The sequence below is a fragment of the Carassius auratus genome, chromosome 33 (genome assembly GCF_003368295.1).
Source record: "Carassius auratus strain Wakin chromosome 33, ASM336829v1, whole genome shotgun sequence".
NCBI lineage: Eukaryota > Metazoa > Chordata > Actinopteri > Cypriniformes > Cyprinidae > Carassius > Carassius auratus.
In genome coordinates this window covers 3464063-3476950 of record NC_039275.1, presented here as the reverse complement: position 1 = coordinate 3476950, position 12888 = coordinate 3464063, and the positions used below count along the sequence as shown (strand labels likewise).

General features: G+C 36.1%; 1 pseudogene; it reads left to right on the top strand.

Moving 5' to 3' along the window:
• The first annotated feature begins 2337 nt into the window (after positions 1 to 2337).
• Positions 2338 to 12763, top strand: LOC113052817 (alpha-1A adrenergic receptor-like; annotated as a pseudogene).
• The last annotated feature ends 125 nt before the right edge of the window (positions 12764 to 12888 follow it).

Below are 12888 nucleotides of genomic sequence, written 5' to 3'. Positions count from 1 at the left end.
GACGTCAAATATTAGACAAGATTTGATCAAGATGCTGCAAAACATGATTTCAAAGTCAGATTATACATCAAGTCCTTCCAGTGATTAATTGGTGAAAATATTAGGTTCATCCCATACTGAAAGTGATTATGTAAGTATATGGGCCAATATGTTTGACATTGAGTTGACGTCAAATCAACGTCATGTTATAGATATCAATGTAAATAGCATTTTTTTTTCTTCAAAATGCATCCATTTGGCATATTTTTTGAATCATATGTTGTTTGATTTCTGTATATAAGTGGACTTCTGTAACTTCTGGGGTTAAAAACATTTAAACAACAACAACAAAAAACTATTTATAAAATAAACATGTAGGCATAAATTACTGATAATAAAAGAGGTGAAAATATGATATTTTTCCAAAAATATACTGATTTGCTTCATTAAAAAAAAAAAAAAAAAAAAAAAATGCAGCATTTTTGCTGTAACCCCACATTAAGTATGTGTATATCCTTATTTTTTTTTATATACTTTAAAATTAAAATACATTTGCCATAATTGATAATGAAATTGGGGTGGTGTTAGCGCAGTGGATAAGACACATGCCTTTGGTGTGAGAGACCCGGATTCGAATCCACTGTGAGACACCAATGTTTACCTGAGCAAGACACTTAACCCCTAGTTGCTCCAGAAGTGTGCGACCTCTGACATATATAGCTATTGTAAGTTGCTTTGGATAAAAGCATTGGCTAAATGTAAATGGAATTGTAATATATACAGTATTACAACTACATGTTCATTTCTGGAAAAATTACAAAATTCTGATATAAACCAGTGGATTTAATAAAACACGTCTTGCATTTAATACTGTTTTGTCATTATTCTTGTGGTTTAGAACAGGACATCAATGTGTTAAAAAAATTGTTTTTTTTTTAATGCAAATCAAATGAATGGCAAAACCTGACGCCAATTTAATGTCAAGTTTTGACATCGATTTGATTTGCATTTCTGACCAATTCTTTGATGGCTATTTGACATCAATTGCCCGCTGGGTTGTTTGTCCTGAACAGTTATAAACTGCTGCTGTTCTTCAGAAACATCCTTCAGTTCCCACAAATTATTTGGTGTTCCAGCATCTGTTGCGTATTTGAATCCCTTCCAACAATTACTGTATGATTTTGAGATCCATCTCCCAGCGGGCAATTGATGTCAAATAGACACAAAATGATTGTAACAAAAAAAATTGTTTTTGTTTTGACGTCATACAGTATGATATATTTTTTTTATTTGTAACTAAGCAAATCAGTATATTTTTCGTAAAATATAATATATTCACCTTTCATTATCAGTAATTTATGCCTACATGTTTATTTTATAAATAGTTTTTTGTTGTTGTTGTTTGTATGTTTTTAACCACAGAAGTTACAGAAGTCCACTTATATGTGGAAATCAAACAACATATGATTCAAAACATATGCCGAATGGATGCAATTTGAAGAAAAAAAAATGCTATTTACATTGATATCAATGTGACGTCAATATGTCATCAACTGAACGCTATAACACGACATTGATTTGACGTCAACTCAATGTCAAACATATTGGCCTTTATACGTACTTACATAATCAATTTCAGTATGGGATGAACCTAATATTTTCACCAATTAATCACTGGAAGGACTTGATGTATAATCTGACTTTGAAATTATGTTTTGCAGCATCTTGATCAAATCTTGTCTAATATTTGACGTCAAACTGACATTAAGGTGCCCGCTGGGGCTATTCACACTGAGGACATGCAACTATTACAAAATGTTCAAACAGTCTCTGATGCTTAAGGGATACATAGGAATACATAGGAACACAAAGTCACGCAGTTTGGATTGACACAAGGGTAAGTGGGCTCTCACATAAACACGTCTGGGATTCAATACACTCTAGAGAAAAGCCTATTTTAAAGACCATTTAGAGGAACAGTTCACCCAAAGGAGAGAATTTGCTGGAAAGTGTTGTATGTTTCCAAGATGTTTCCAAACTTTAAACTGTTGCTTCCTACTGAAATACTAGTCCATAATCCACGCCTTCTCCACTGAAAAAGTAATCTCGTCTGAATCATTAAAGAAATATCCACAGATTGCTGAGCAAGTGATGCAATGCTACATGTCTCCAAATCTGTTTTGATGAAGAAACACATTAACTTTGGAGATGGCTTGATGATGATTGTGTTTTCCTTTTTGAGTGAACTACCCTTTAATCACATCTTCAACCCATTTCTTCATTAACTGTAATTAAATATAATTGATTTTTGATTCTGGGGTGAGATGTGACACAACAGTTCAGTTCACCTCGCAGAGTTTGGGTAACCACCCTTCCTTCTTATGTCTATGTTCACTTTCAAGACGTTGGAGGCTATAACCAGAAATCGCGTCAGCAGCTGATTCACTCTTCTTTGAGATGATGTACTATCTATCGCTGGCCAATAGCCATGTCCACGTCCACGAGAACAGAGGCACCAAAGTTTGTGCGTAAAGGAGGCGGCGCAGCGCGGGGCGACATGACTCACTCACTGTCACCTCCTCTGAGAAATACTGATGTCCCGAGGACCCTTCTGCTTAAAATGTGCGCGTGGAAACACAGAACTGCACTTGACTCGCTGAACTTGAGCTCTGCTGTTTCCACAGCGATGACAGGAGAGATTAAAACGATGACCCGGGGACGCGCTGCGTGTCCATCCAGCCAAACACCTCCGGATTGAGTTCTCGCGTTCACTGACACGCTGCTGAGGTGAGTGTGCACTCACTGCTAGACTATACTGAAAATGCAATCGTTAGAAATGTTGCTTTTCCTTTTGCAAACTACGTGTGATGTGCGCTGGAGTGAGTCTACAGGTTGCTTCAGATAACTTCATATATATACGGTGTTGCGTTTTGTTTACGGTCTTTAAAAAAAGGTTTTTTGAGTGTGTTCGATTGTTTAGTGGTTGTTGGTGCATACCGATGTAATGCATTGATTAGCCTAGTTGTGTGTTCCAGAAATTTCTGCATCCTCTCCCAGCTGTCAAAATGATTTATGCATGATGGGCAACATGAAAAGGTTACTCTTCTTGTTTTGTATTGACTGGAGCAAAAATATTTTGATTATAAATGAGATTTTTTCCCCCGATTCTGTCTACTCAAACAAACTGTTGAATCAGTAAATGGAAACAATGGTGGTGTGTATATTCTGAAAAGGACACACAAATACATATATTAACTATTATATGGAGCATTGCGTTAGCTGCGCAAAAGGTCGTGGATTCAATTCCTAGGGAACACACACAGTGTTAACAAAAAATAAAATACAATAATGTCCTGAATGCACTGTAAGTCGCTTTGGATAAAAGCGTCTGCTAAATGTAAACTATATGCATTAAGTATAATGCTGTTGATAGTATTTATTTATGATAGTAACCTTCAGAATCTTATATTTAATAATGGGGGAAATCGTTAAACTAATTATAATATTTTATTCTAATAAGTTTCTGATCTTAGTAGCAAACAAATCTTTATATATATATATATATATATATATATATATATATATATATATATACACACCCTTACGAAAGGAAAATATATTTACCAATATATTTCTTAAAATATATTGTGATATATTGTAATATACTATTTTCCCTTTTTATTTTCTAATATTTTATATTTTTGAATACATTTAATAATATATTGATATACATATATTATATAATATATTGCAAAATATACAAATGATTGCCGCTTTCAATATATTGGAAAAAATAAATATATATAAGAATATATGCCTAATATATTACAAGATATTTTCCAATATACTGCCATATATTTTTGTTTCATAAGGGTATATAATATGATATGCTTTTGCAGTAGAATCAAGATTTTAACTTAAGGTTTACATTAATATTTAAGTTAAAGGTACTGTTCATAATAATAATAATTATTATTTGAATCACCATTTTTCCTTTCACTGGTTTATTTTAAATGGTGATTCAGTGTAACATACATTTTTAAAAGTCTCTTTATCAATATGCACATTGCAATTTTTAAAACATATGAATGTTTAATTTTTAATGTCAACTGCATATATTAAAAAAATATATATTCTTTTGAACATTAGGATACATGGAATATGTACTTTTCTGAATATATTGCATAATATTTTATAAATGGAAATTATTTTTTACATTAAGAGAATATATTCCATATTTTATTTATTGCATATGCTATTGCATATCAACTGCCCATTTATATATATATATGCTTTCTTAAATAATGTGAGTCTCTCAGCATGCATTTTCTCTTGTTCCTTAAGAGGAATGTTCTAGAAAGCCATGGACCTGAGCTTTCAATCAGATGAGAAACAGCACTGTCCGCGTGCTCTGTTCACCTTCTGATGACGTCTCATGCTTTGATGCTACATAAACAGCAGCAGTCAGTGACGGAACTCATTTCTGTCTTTTGAAGCCTGTACATTAGGAAGCTTCGACTTGAATTACCTTTCAGCGTTGAAGCCTAAATATTTACCTCTCTTTATGTAAAAGCAGGCAACCGTATCTATTAATTTGAGAGAGAGAAAGCGCTGTGGCTCTGGTATTGTGCGCCCCTGCAGGGCTGCGATAAGTACTAGGCAAAGAAGACCAATAATTGTGATTTAATCTCAGTCTGAGTTAGTGTAACCTACAGGTCGTAGAGGGACCACTGAGCTGAAAACTAGCAGATTGACTGTTTCTGTAACGAGCAAGACTGTCAGGTCGCCCGCAGGACACAATATGTTAATGAATAATACAGACTCCTCTGAAGTCTTTAAGGAATTGATCAGCTTAAAATAAATATTGACTAATCCTCATGTCGCTCACTCAGAAATTGCTAGCAAATTTAACAAATAATCATGAAGAAACAAGTAACACATTGAATTAAACATTACATTTTGTAGTAGAGGTGATGAGCTGTTTTTGTCGAGTCGTTTTATGTGTTCGGCCATATGGGAGCCAGTCTGGTAAAGCTCAAAGTCTCTGACTGATGTTAGTGAGAATCATCTGGCTGTCAGTTTAATTTACTGTTTGCTTGAGGACTAAAACAACAAATGATTAAGTTGTGTCCCTCACCATAAGAGAGTGCTGCCAATCAGATCGAGCTTTGCTCCTTAAAGGAATAGTTCACACAAACATGAACATTTGCAGAAAGCCTCTGGCCATCCAAGATGTAGATGAGTTTGTTTCTTCATCAGATTTAGAGAAATGTAGCATTCCATCACTTGCTCACCAATGGATGCTCTGCAGTGAATGGGTGCCGTCAGAATGAGAGTCCAAACAGCTGATAAAAACATCACAGTAATGCACACAACTACAGTTCTTTAATTAATAATAATAATAAAAAAAAGCTGTTTTTGGAAGAAAAAAAACAGTTTTGGATTGTTTTCACATGTAAACGATGCTTGATTGGTGCAGCTTTTGCTTCTGATTCAGACAAGATTATTTTTTTCATGGGAAAAACCAATATTATGGATTATGGCAAGAGGCAATGGTTCGGTGTAAAAATACAAATACAAATAAAATTATTAAAAACTTTACAAGCTTTTTGCTTCTCAAGACATTAACTAATGGACTGGAGTGGTGTGGATTACTGTGATGTTTTTATCAGCTGTTTGAACTCTCATTCTGACGGCACCCATTCACTGCAGAGCATCCATTGAAGAGCAAGTGATGGAATGCTACATTTCCCTAAATCTGTTCTGATTAAGAAATAAACCTGAGAGTGAGTCAATTTCAGAAAATGTTCATGTTTGGGTAAACTATTCCTACGATATTTATAAATCAACTAAACTGAAGATGATGAGAGTTGATAGCAGCTCAGGAGAGAGCGGCACAGGGGCGGACGGTGAGCGCAGGCAGGAGGGCTATTGTGCAATGCAGCATGGCAGCTCAAAGCGAGCCAGCTGAAGCTCTGAACAGCTGCTGTATCAGCATGGAGCTCCACTCGACGCGCCGCTGAGGCCCAAAGTTCAGACGCCGGCTGATGTCGTGATGGGGAGATCAGAGAGAGAGAGAGCGCTGAACTCCACTATCTCAGTCCTAGCACTAGTATTATCACGCTGAGCCTCGTGAACCCTGGACGGGATTCGGTTTCTCTCGCCTGTGTGTATAAATACAATGGCAGTTGGGTTTAGACAGGAGACCAGGAAATGAATGCTGACACTCACAAAAAAGCTGAAGTGAGATAATGCGACGGGGGATTTGTGTTAAAAAAATTTTTTTTTAAAGACATTGTGAAATCAAACTCGACCAAAATTGAACATCCCTGGTCGTGTTATGAATAATTCATCAGTGCACGTTATTTGTTTGTTTTCATCAAAATGCAGTTCTCCAACTGTGACAAGACTTTTGTCTCTCCGGGTGGGTGGGGAAAATAATATTAATCATTCATTTCTCCACATCCACAGACAAGTCAAATCCTGATTTTAATGCATAGCATATGACTTTTCTAAATATCTAGATGTGCCAAAATGTGCAATATGACAATTAGACCAGAAGTAATATTAACCGTGAATTTCTAACATCACTTTCTTAACTGTTAAATTTCAAGACATTTTATATATTACCATTCTAAACTCTCTTCTGCTCACCAACGCTGCATTTATTTATTTACAATTTCAAATGTTTTCTATTTGAATACATTTTAAAATGTAATTTATTTTTGTGATGCGCAGCTGAATTTTCAGCATCATTACTTCAGTGTCAATGGATCCTTCAGAAATCATTCTAATATGCTGATCTCTTATTATTATAAATACTGAACGCTGTTGTTGTGCTTCACATTTTTGTGGAAACCGTGATACATTTTATGTCATGATTCTCTGACGAATAGAAAGAACTGCATTTATTAAAAACCGATATCTCTTGTAACACAAATTGTGACTTTGATCAATAGTTAATTAATAGTAAATATAAATGCAGTTTTTTTGTTTACTTAATTAACTAATGTTCAGTCAAGGAAGTAAGTTCACCAAACGTTGCCTTTGTTATGCCTTAATAATTTAAAATTCCTAATCAGAAGAAGAAGGAGAATGTTTAATAGGCTTGTTTTGATGTGCAAGAGTTTTATAATTTCTACAATACAAATACTTTGTTAATAAAGTGTTGCACAAGCCAAAGCCGAGCATCTTACTTAAAAATAAAAAATTAACCGTGAATTTCTAACATCACTTTCTTAACTGTTAAATTTCAAGACAATGTCCAGTGTTGCACAAGCCAAAGCCGAGCATCTTATTAAAAATAAAAGTTTTGGGCTTTACTGAAAACCATGAAGAGCTTTTAACATCCATTGAAAGGTTCTTTAGATCATTAAAATGTTCTCAGCTATAAGAAAAAAATTGTTCATTTAAGAACTGATCATTGAAAGTTGCTTTAAGGAACCCAAAACGGTTAACCTTTATTTCTGAGAGTGTCAGCACCAGCCAAACAGCTCCTGTTTTCTAAGCACAGTTGCTGGTTGAGTGAAGCAGGAGTAATTCTGTGTCCTAACACCTCTGTAGTGTCCAGCCAGCAGTGAGAGTCACCTCTGTGCCTCATTAAGCTGGAAATCAGATCAATATTCCTACTAATGTCAGACGTCTGAGTAGGAGTGTTGAGCTTGCATGCATTTCTCCTCTAAAAGTTAATTGATAGAGTCACAAACGGATGGTAGGTGATCTCATTAGAAGTAATTGGTGTCAATCCAGAAAAATAATAGAGTGATGAAAAAGATTCTAGTTTTTTTTTTGTTGTTGTTGAAAATGAAGCATGTGTTTTATCAAATGGCTTCCTGTGTGCAGACTCGCTGTCACAGCCTTGCGCAGATGAATTTATCCTGACATCATAAATAGAGACACAACAGACGGAAAAAAAAGATTCATTTTCCAGTCTGTCTGATTCTGCTGATGCCGTTTGCCAGAACGCTGGTTAAGGTAGAAAACTTTAGAGACAGAAGAGAACAGAAGATTTTAATTTCTAAAGGTCAGGAAGCTAGAAATCTTCTAAAAGAAACAAAACAATACGGAAAAAGGGGGATTTGTTGTGCAGCTGAGGGATTTGCCTGAAATCATGAGATATTTGAATGCTATTAAATATGTTTTCTTAACTTACTAAGCTTTTTTCTGTGTCTTGTGGGAAGCAGCAAGAATTAGCTCGATTAAAGTAGGAATTAGAGAGCATAAAAATGGCAAAAATGAAAACATTCTCAGAATTCTTTTTTCTTCTTTTTTTTTTTTTTTGAGGCAGCCTTGTGTTTTTGCCCAGTGTGTGCGTTTTTCTCAACTGTGAGGCACAAAAAAAAAATATGTTGCTGTTTCACTTGCTTCTGAACTGGCCACTCAATCTCACAGGACACGGTCTCGTTAAAACCCCTGTGAAAGGTCGTTTTCTGCATCTGTGGTCTCCTTCGCTCACAAACAATCTGAAAGTCAGGCTTTATGTGTTCTGGAGAAAATGAGAGTGCTTGACTGAGTGCTACTATGCTGCATGCTGCTTTCTGGTTGCTGAGCTGGTTCGGTGTGTTACTAGGGTATTTCAGCTGGTTGCTAGGGTATTCTGGGCTGTTTTTAGTATCTGTCATGAAATGTGTATCTGTAGGCTTTTTTATACCAGCAGATCTATCAGGTTTTAGGGGTTGTTAATGGCTGGCTTTGTGGTTTTGAACAGGCTTTTGTATAAATGCCTAAAATAAAGTCAGTGCTGAACAAAAGCTCAATATATTTTATGGTTTATTCTATAAGATACTGTAAAATGAACCAGTAATACCTCACTTGTGAGTCTTGAAAAAATCCTAATGGGACAACAGAGGTTTTTTTTTTCAGGGGAATTAAACATAATCGCATCGAACAGGTAATCTCATTTACTCACTAGTCACTCATTGTGTTTATAATCAAGCTATTCTAACTTAAGCTTTATAACTCATAGATTTTAAAATAAAGATTTGTCTGAAACTTGAAAAAGTGAAGTTAAAGTCATGCGACCCATGTGTAATCTGTGAATAGTCTAAGCTTTTTACGTCTGGTAATTGAATTTGGGCTTCAGAATTCAGAAAAGTTTTTTTTATTAAGATTATGTTGATGAATAAAATGAGTATCGTAATATTTGTCAGGGAGCTCAATTTTTGCAGTTATCAGAAAGTCATGGAAATCCTATTGTTTATTTTGTTGTTGTTGAGGGAACCTTGACAAACCTTCGGGCTGTCCTATAAAAATACTGATTTGATTAATGTACCCTAAAGACTTCTATCTGAAACCTCATTTTGAAGTGTCTTTGCGATTTAACCTCAATACATGTTTGCATTGTGAATGTGAAAGTATGGCTACATAAACATTTACCTTATTAATTTAGACTACTTTTTCAATGCATGTTAGAACAAATATTAAAGTGTGTATTAGCGACTGTTCATTTTTATTTTTGTCCTGTATGATTTAGTTTTTGACATGGTGAATGCATCACTCCAGGAGAAACATATGTGACCTGGACCGCAAAACCAGTCGTAAGGGTCAATTTTTCCGAATTTGTTAGGATCTGACAATATTTGGCTGAGATGCATCTATTTGTAAACCTGGAATCTGAGGGTACAAATTGAAATACTGAGAAAATCACCTTTAGATTTGTCCAAATGAAGTTATTAGCATTGCATTTTACTATGTACGGTAGGAAATTTACTAAATATCTTCATGGAACATGATTTTTACTCAATATCCTAATGATTGCATAAAAGAAAAATCCATAATTTTGACGCAAAGGCAAAAATGTTTTTGGCTATTGCTAAAAATATACCCCAGCGAATTATGACTAGTTTTGTGGTCCAGGGTTGCATATAAATAAAAGGATTTGATTGGTTGAGGATCGCTCTTGGAAGAGAAATCCATTTGCAGGCCCTTTATCAGAGAAATATGAATTAATGTATCTATATATCATTACCCACTGGAACGGGCTCATCATTTTATGCTAAACGACTGCACACTTCATTATAATGCATGAGCGGTGGTTTAAAAGTTGCCTGACTGATAAATGAATCCACTTCAATGATAAAGCTTCATTTTCTCTGTCTGTTTTCAGGGTTCATCAGTCTTCAAACCAAACCAGCATGGCTGCTTTACGAGCAACTCTCTCCTGATTGAAGCCGGTCGCCTAAAAACTGCGTGACTCACTGAGAACCGCTCTTCAGCCAAAAATATCTCCTCGGCATATGCCAAAGTGCTTTTAGCTTTGTCCTTGTTATCCGCTTGGCAACCTCAGTGACACCAGCCAATGCCATGCAGACTTTCGAAGCGAATCTGATTCTTGATTGACCGTCAGCAACATGTGGACTATTTCCAACCACTGCAGATGTGCACAAAAAGACAGGAAGCTCTTGTTTGACAAAGTGCGCTAAAACATTAACAGGGCTTTATGGTTGTGCAAAGAGAGCTGGGGACACCTTCACACATCGATGCATTAATCTAAGACGGATCACTTATGCATGGAAACTTCATTTGTACCTTAATAGATCACACAGATTGCAACAACAGCATTAGTGTCATTCACATTGTTCCATATGATGTTGCAGCTGCATGAGGTTATGAACATGTCAAAACAACCCTTGAATTTATGACTTACGACAAAAAATTTTTTACATTCTCCGCAGCATAATATGTTTAGTTCCTCTTGTTTATTCCTTCACCCACAGCTATTTTCCCCATCGTTAAAAGCCCATCTAGGAGAAATGAGAAATGAGATACAACAGGTTAAATTTCATCATATTCCCTCATTGCAATGCTGGAAGTGCCCCAGTGTTCTTGCACCGCGGCCAATGCAGAAGTAGTGCTCTCAACATTTTCTTGGAGAGGATCCGATATTAAGGTGCAAATCGAACTCACGGCATCGCTGCATGCCCAAAATCAGACCTTTATTAAATGCCTGGACGTCTTGAACAGATGGTTCCCCTTAAAGACAACATGACTCCGGAGTTGTTCCCTGAAAACTGTACCAACTGCAGCCAGGTTCTCGTCCCGGAGCTGAATGTCATAAAGGCTGTCGTTCTGGGAATGGTGTTGGCGATCTTCATCATTTTTGGTGTTCTGGGCAACATCCTGGTCATCCTCTCGGTGGCTTGTCATCGTAATTTACGCACAGTGACTCATTATTTAATTGTGAACTTGGCAGTCGCCAGACCTTTTGCTGAGCTCTACGGTTCTTCCGTTTTCTGCAGTCTTTGAGATGTTGGGCCGTTGGATCTTTGGAAGGACGTTTTGCGATGTTTGGGCGGCAATGGACGTCTTGTGCTGTACGGCGTCCATCATGAGCTTATGCATGATTTCAGTGGACCGATATATCGGCGTTAGTTATCCTCTGCAGTACCCGTCCATTGTGACAGAACGACGGGGGTTGCTTGCACTCATTGTTTTGTGGGCTCTATCCATTACCATCTCAATTGGACCTCTTTTGGATGGAAGGAACAAGCCCCGGCGGACGAATCCGAATGCAAGATTACCCAAGAACTCGGCTATGCCATTTTTTCTGCGTTGGGATCCTTCTACCTCCCTCTAGTGGTGATTCTTTCGATGTATTGCCGTGTGTACGTGGTCGCGAGGAGGCAGACCCAAGTACTTATCAGTGGACAGAAACGGAAAAGTCTGATCACGCACCAAGGCCGTAACTTTGCGGATACATCGTGGGAAACACAACGGTGTCAGAGGACGAGGCCTTGCACAACCGGACACACTTTGCATTGCGTCTGCTCAAGTTTCTCCCGGGAGAAGAAGGCCCCGAAGACCCTGGGCATCGTGGTTGGATGCTTCATCCTTTGTTGGCTTCCTTTTTTCCTGGTTCTTCCAATCGGTAAGTGTCTCAAGTATTTACATTTAATTATAAGCGGATACAAGCTTTGGAAGAAAAAAAAAATAGAATAAATAAATAAATGTCGCAAGAGTTGCGTCTTTCATTCTCAATATTTATCTTCTTATTTTTTTTTATATCTTTTTTGTTAAAATTCAGTGTCACACCAATGGCACATTTAAATAAATCATATGGAAAATAAAAATTAGTTGAAAATGTATAACGTTTTATTTATCAACACGTGCACTATGTAAAAAGCCTCGTTTTATTATAATTCGGTTTTCAACAGCTTTTTGTATTTTTTAAACATGTTTTTAACATTCGTAACACCAATGACAATTTTTTTAATATAATTTTACAATTATTTAAATGAATTAGTTTTGCTTTTTTAAAGTGGTTTTTATTTTTTATTTGCAAAATATATATTTTAATTATTTGTGATTGTTTGTCACCATACCCTTAGATGAGTTATTCACCTGTTTGGCAAAAGCATCATCTTATATATATATATATACATATATGTGTGTATGTGTTTATAAAACATGCACGCTAATTATTTGGACTAACAGGGAAAAATTGTGTTTTCGTGTGATTTACATTAAGCAAAATAATCAAAAATTATGACAATTATTTGATTATTGATGATTTTCAAGTTGAGCAGATATCGACCTTTCCCCATAGGAAACTGATAGGAATTGTTCTTAGCAAGTCATACTTCGTACGTAGCAGTATTCTCAAGATGGCTATCAAGTAAACCAACTTAGCTCAAAACGTCAGTGTGGTTTAAATGACTATAAGGACTAAACATCTTTAGAAGAGGAAGAGTTTTAGTTACCTCTGAGAAGAGATGCTTTTTGCATTGTGTGAAATATCTCATCTGTATGTGATTTTTCATACTGTCCCTTGACAGAAATAGGTTAACAGACATGCACAGGGACATTTTTTAGGTTTCCTGTCTGAAAGTCGAATGCTTAGAGATTTTTCCATATGCTAGGAGATGAGAAAATAATAAGCTCAAGTGGGTAAAATGCTGCCATGTGGGGAAC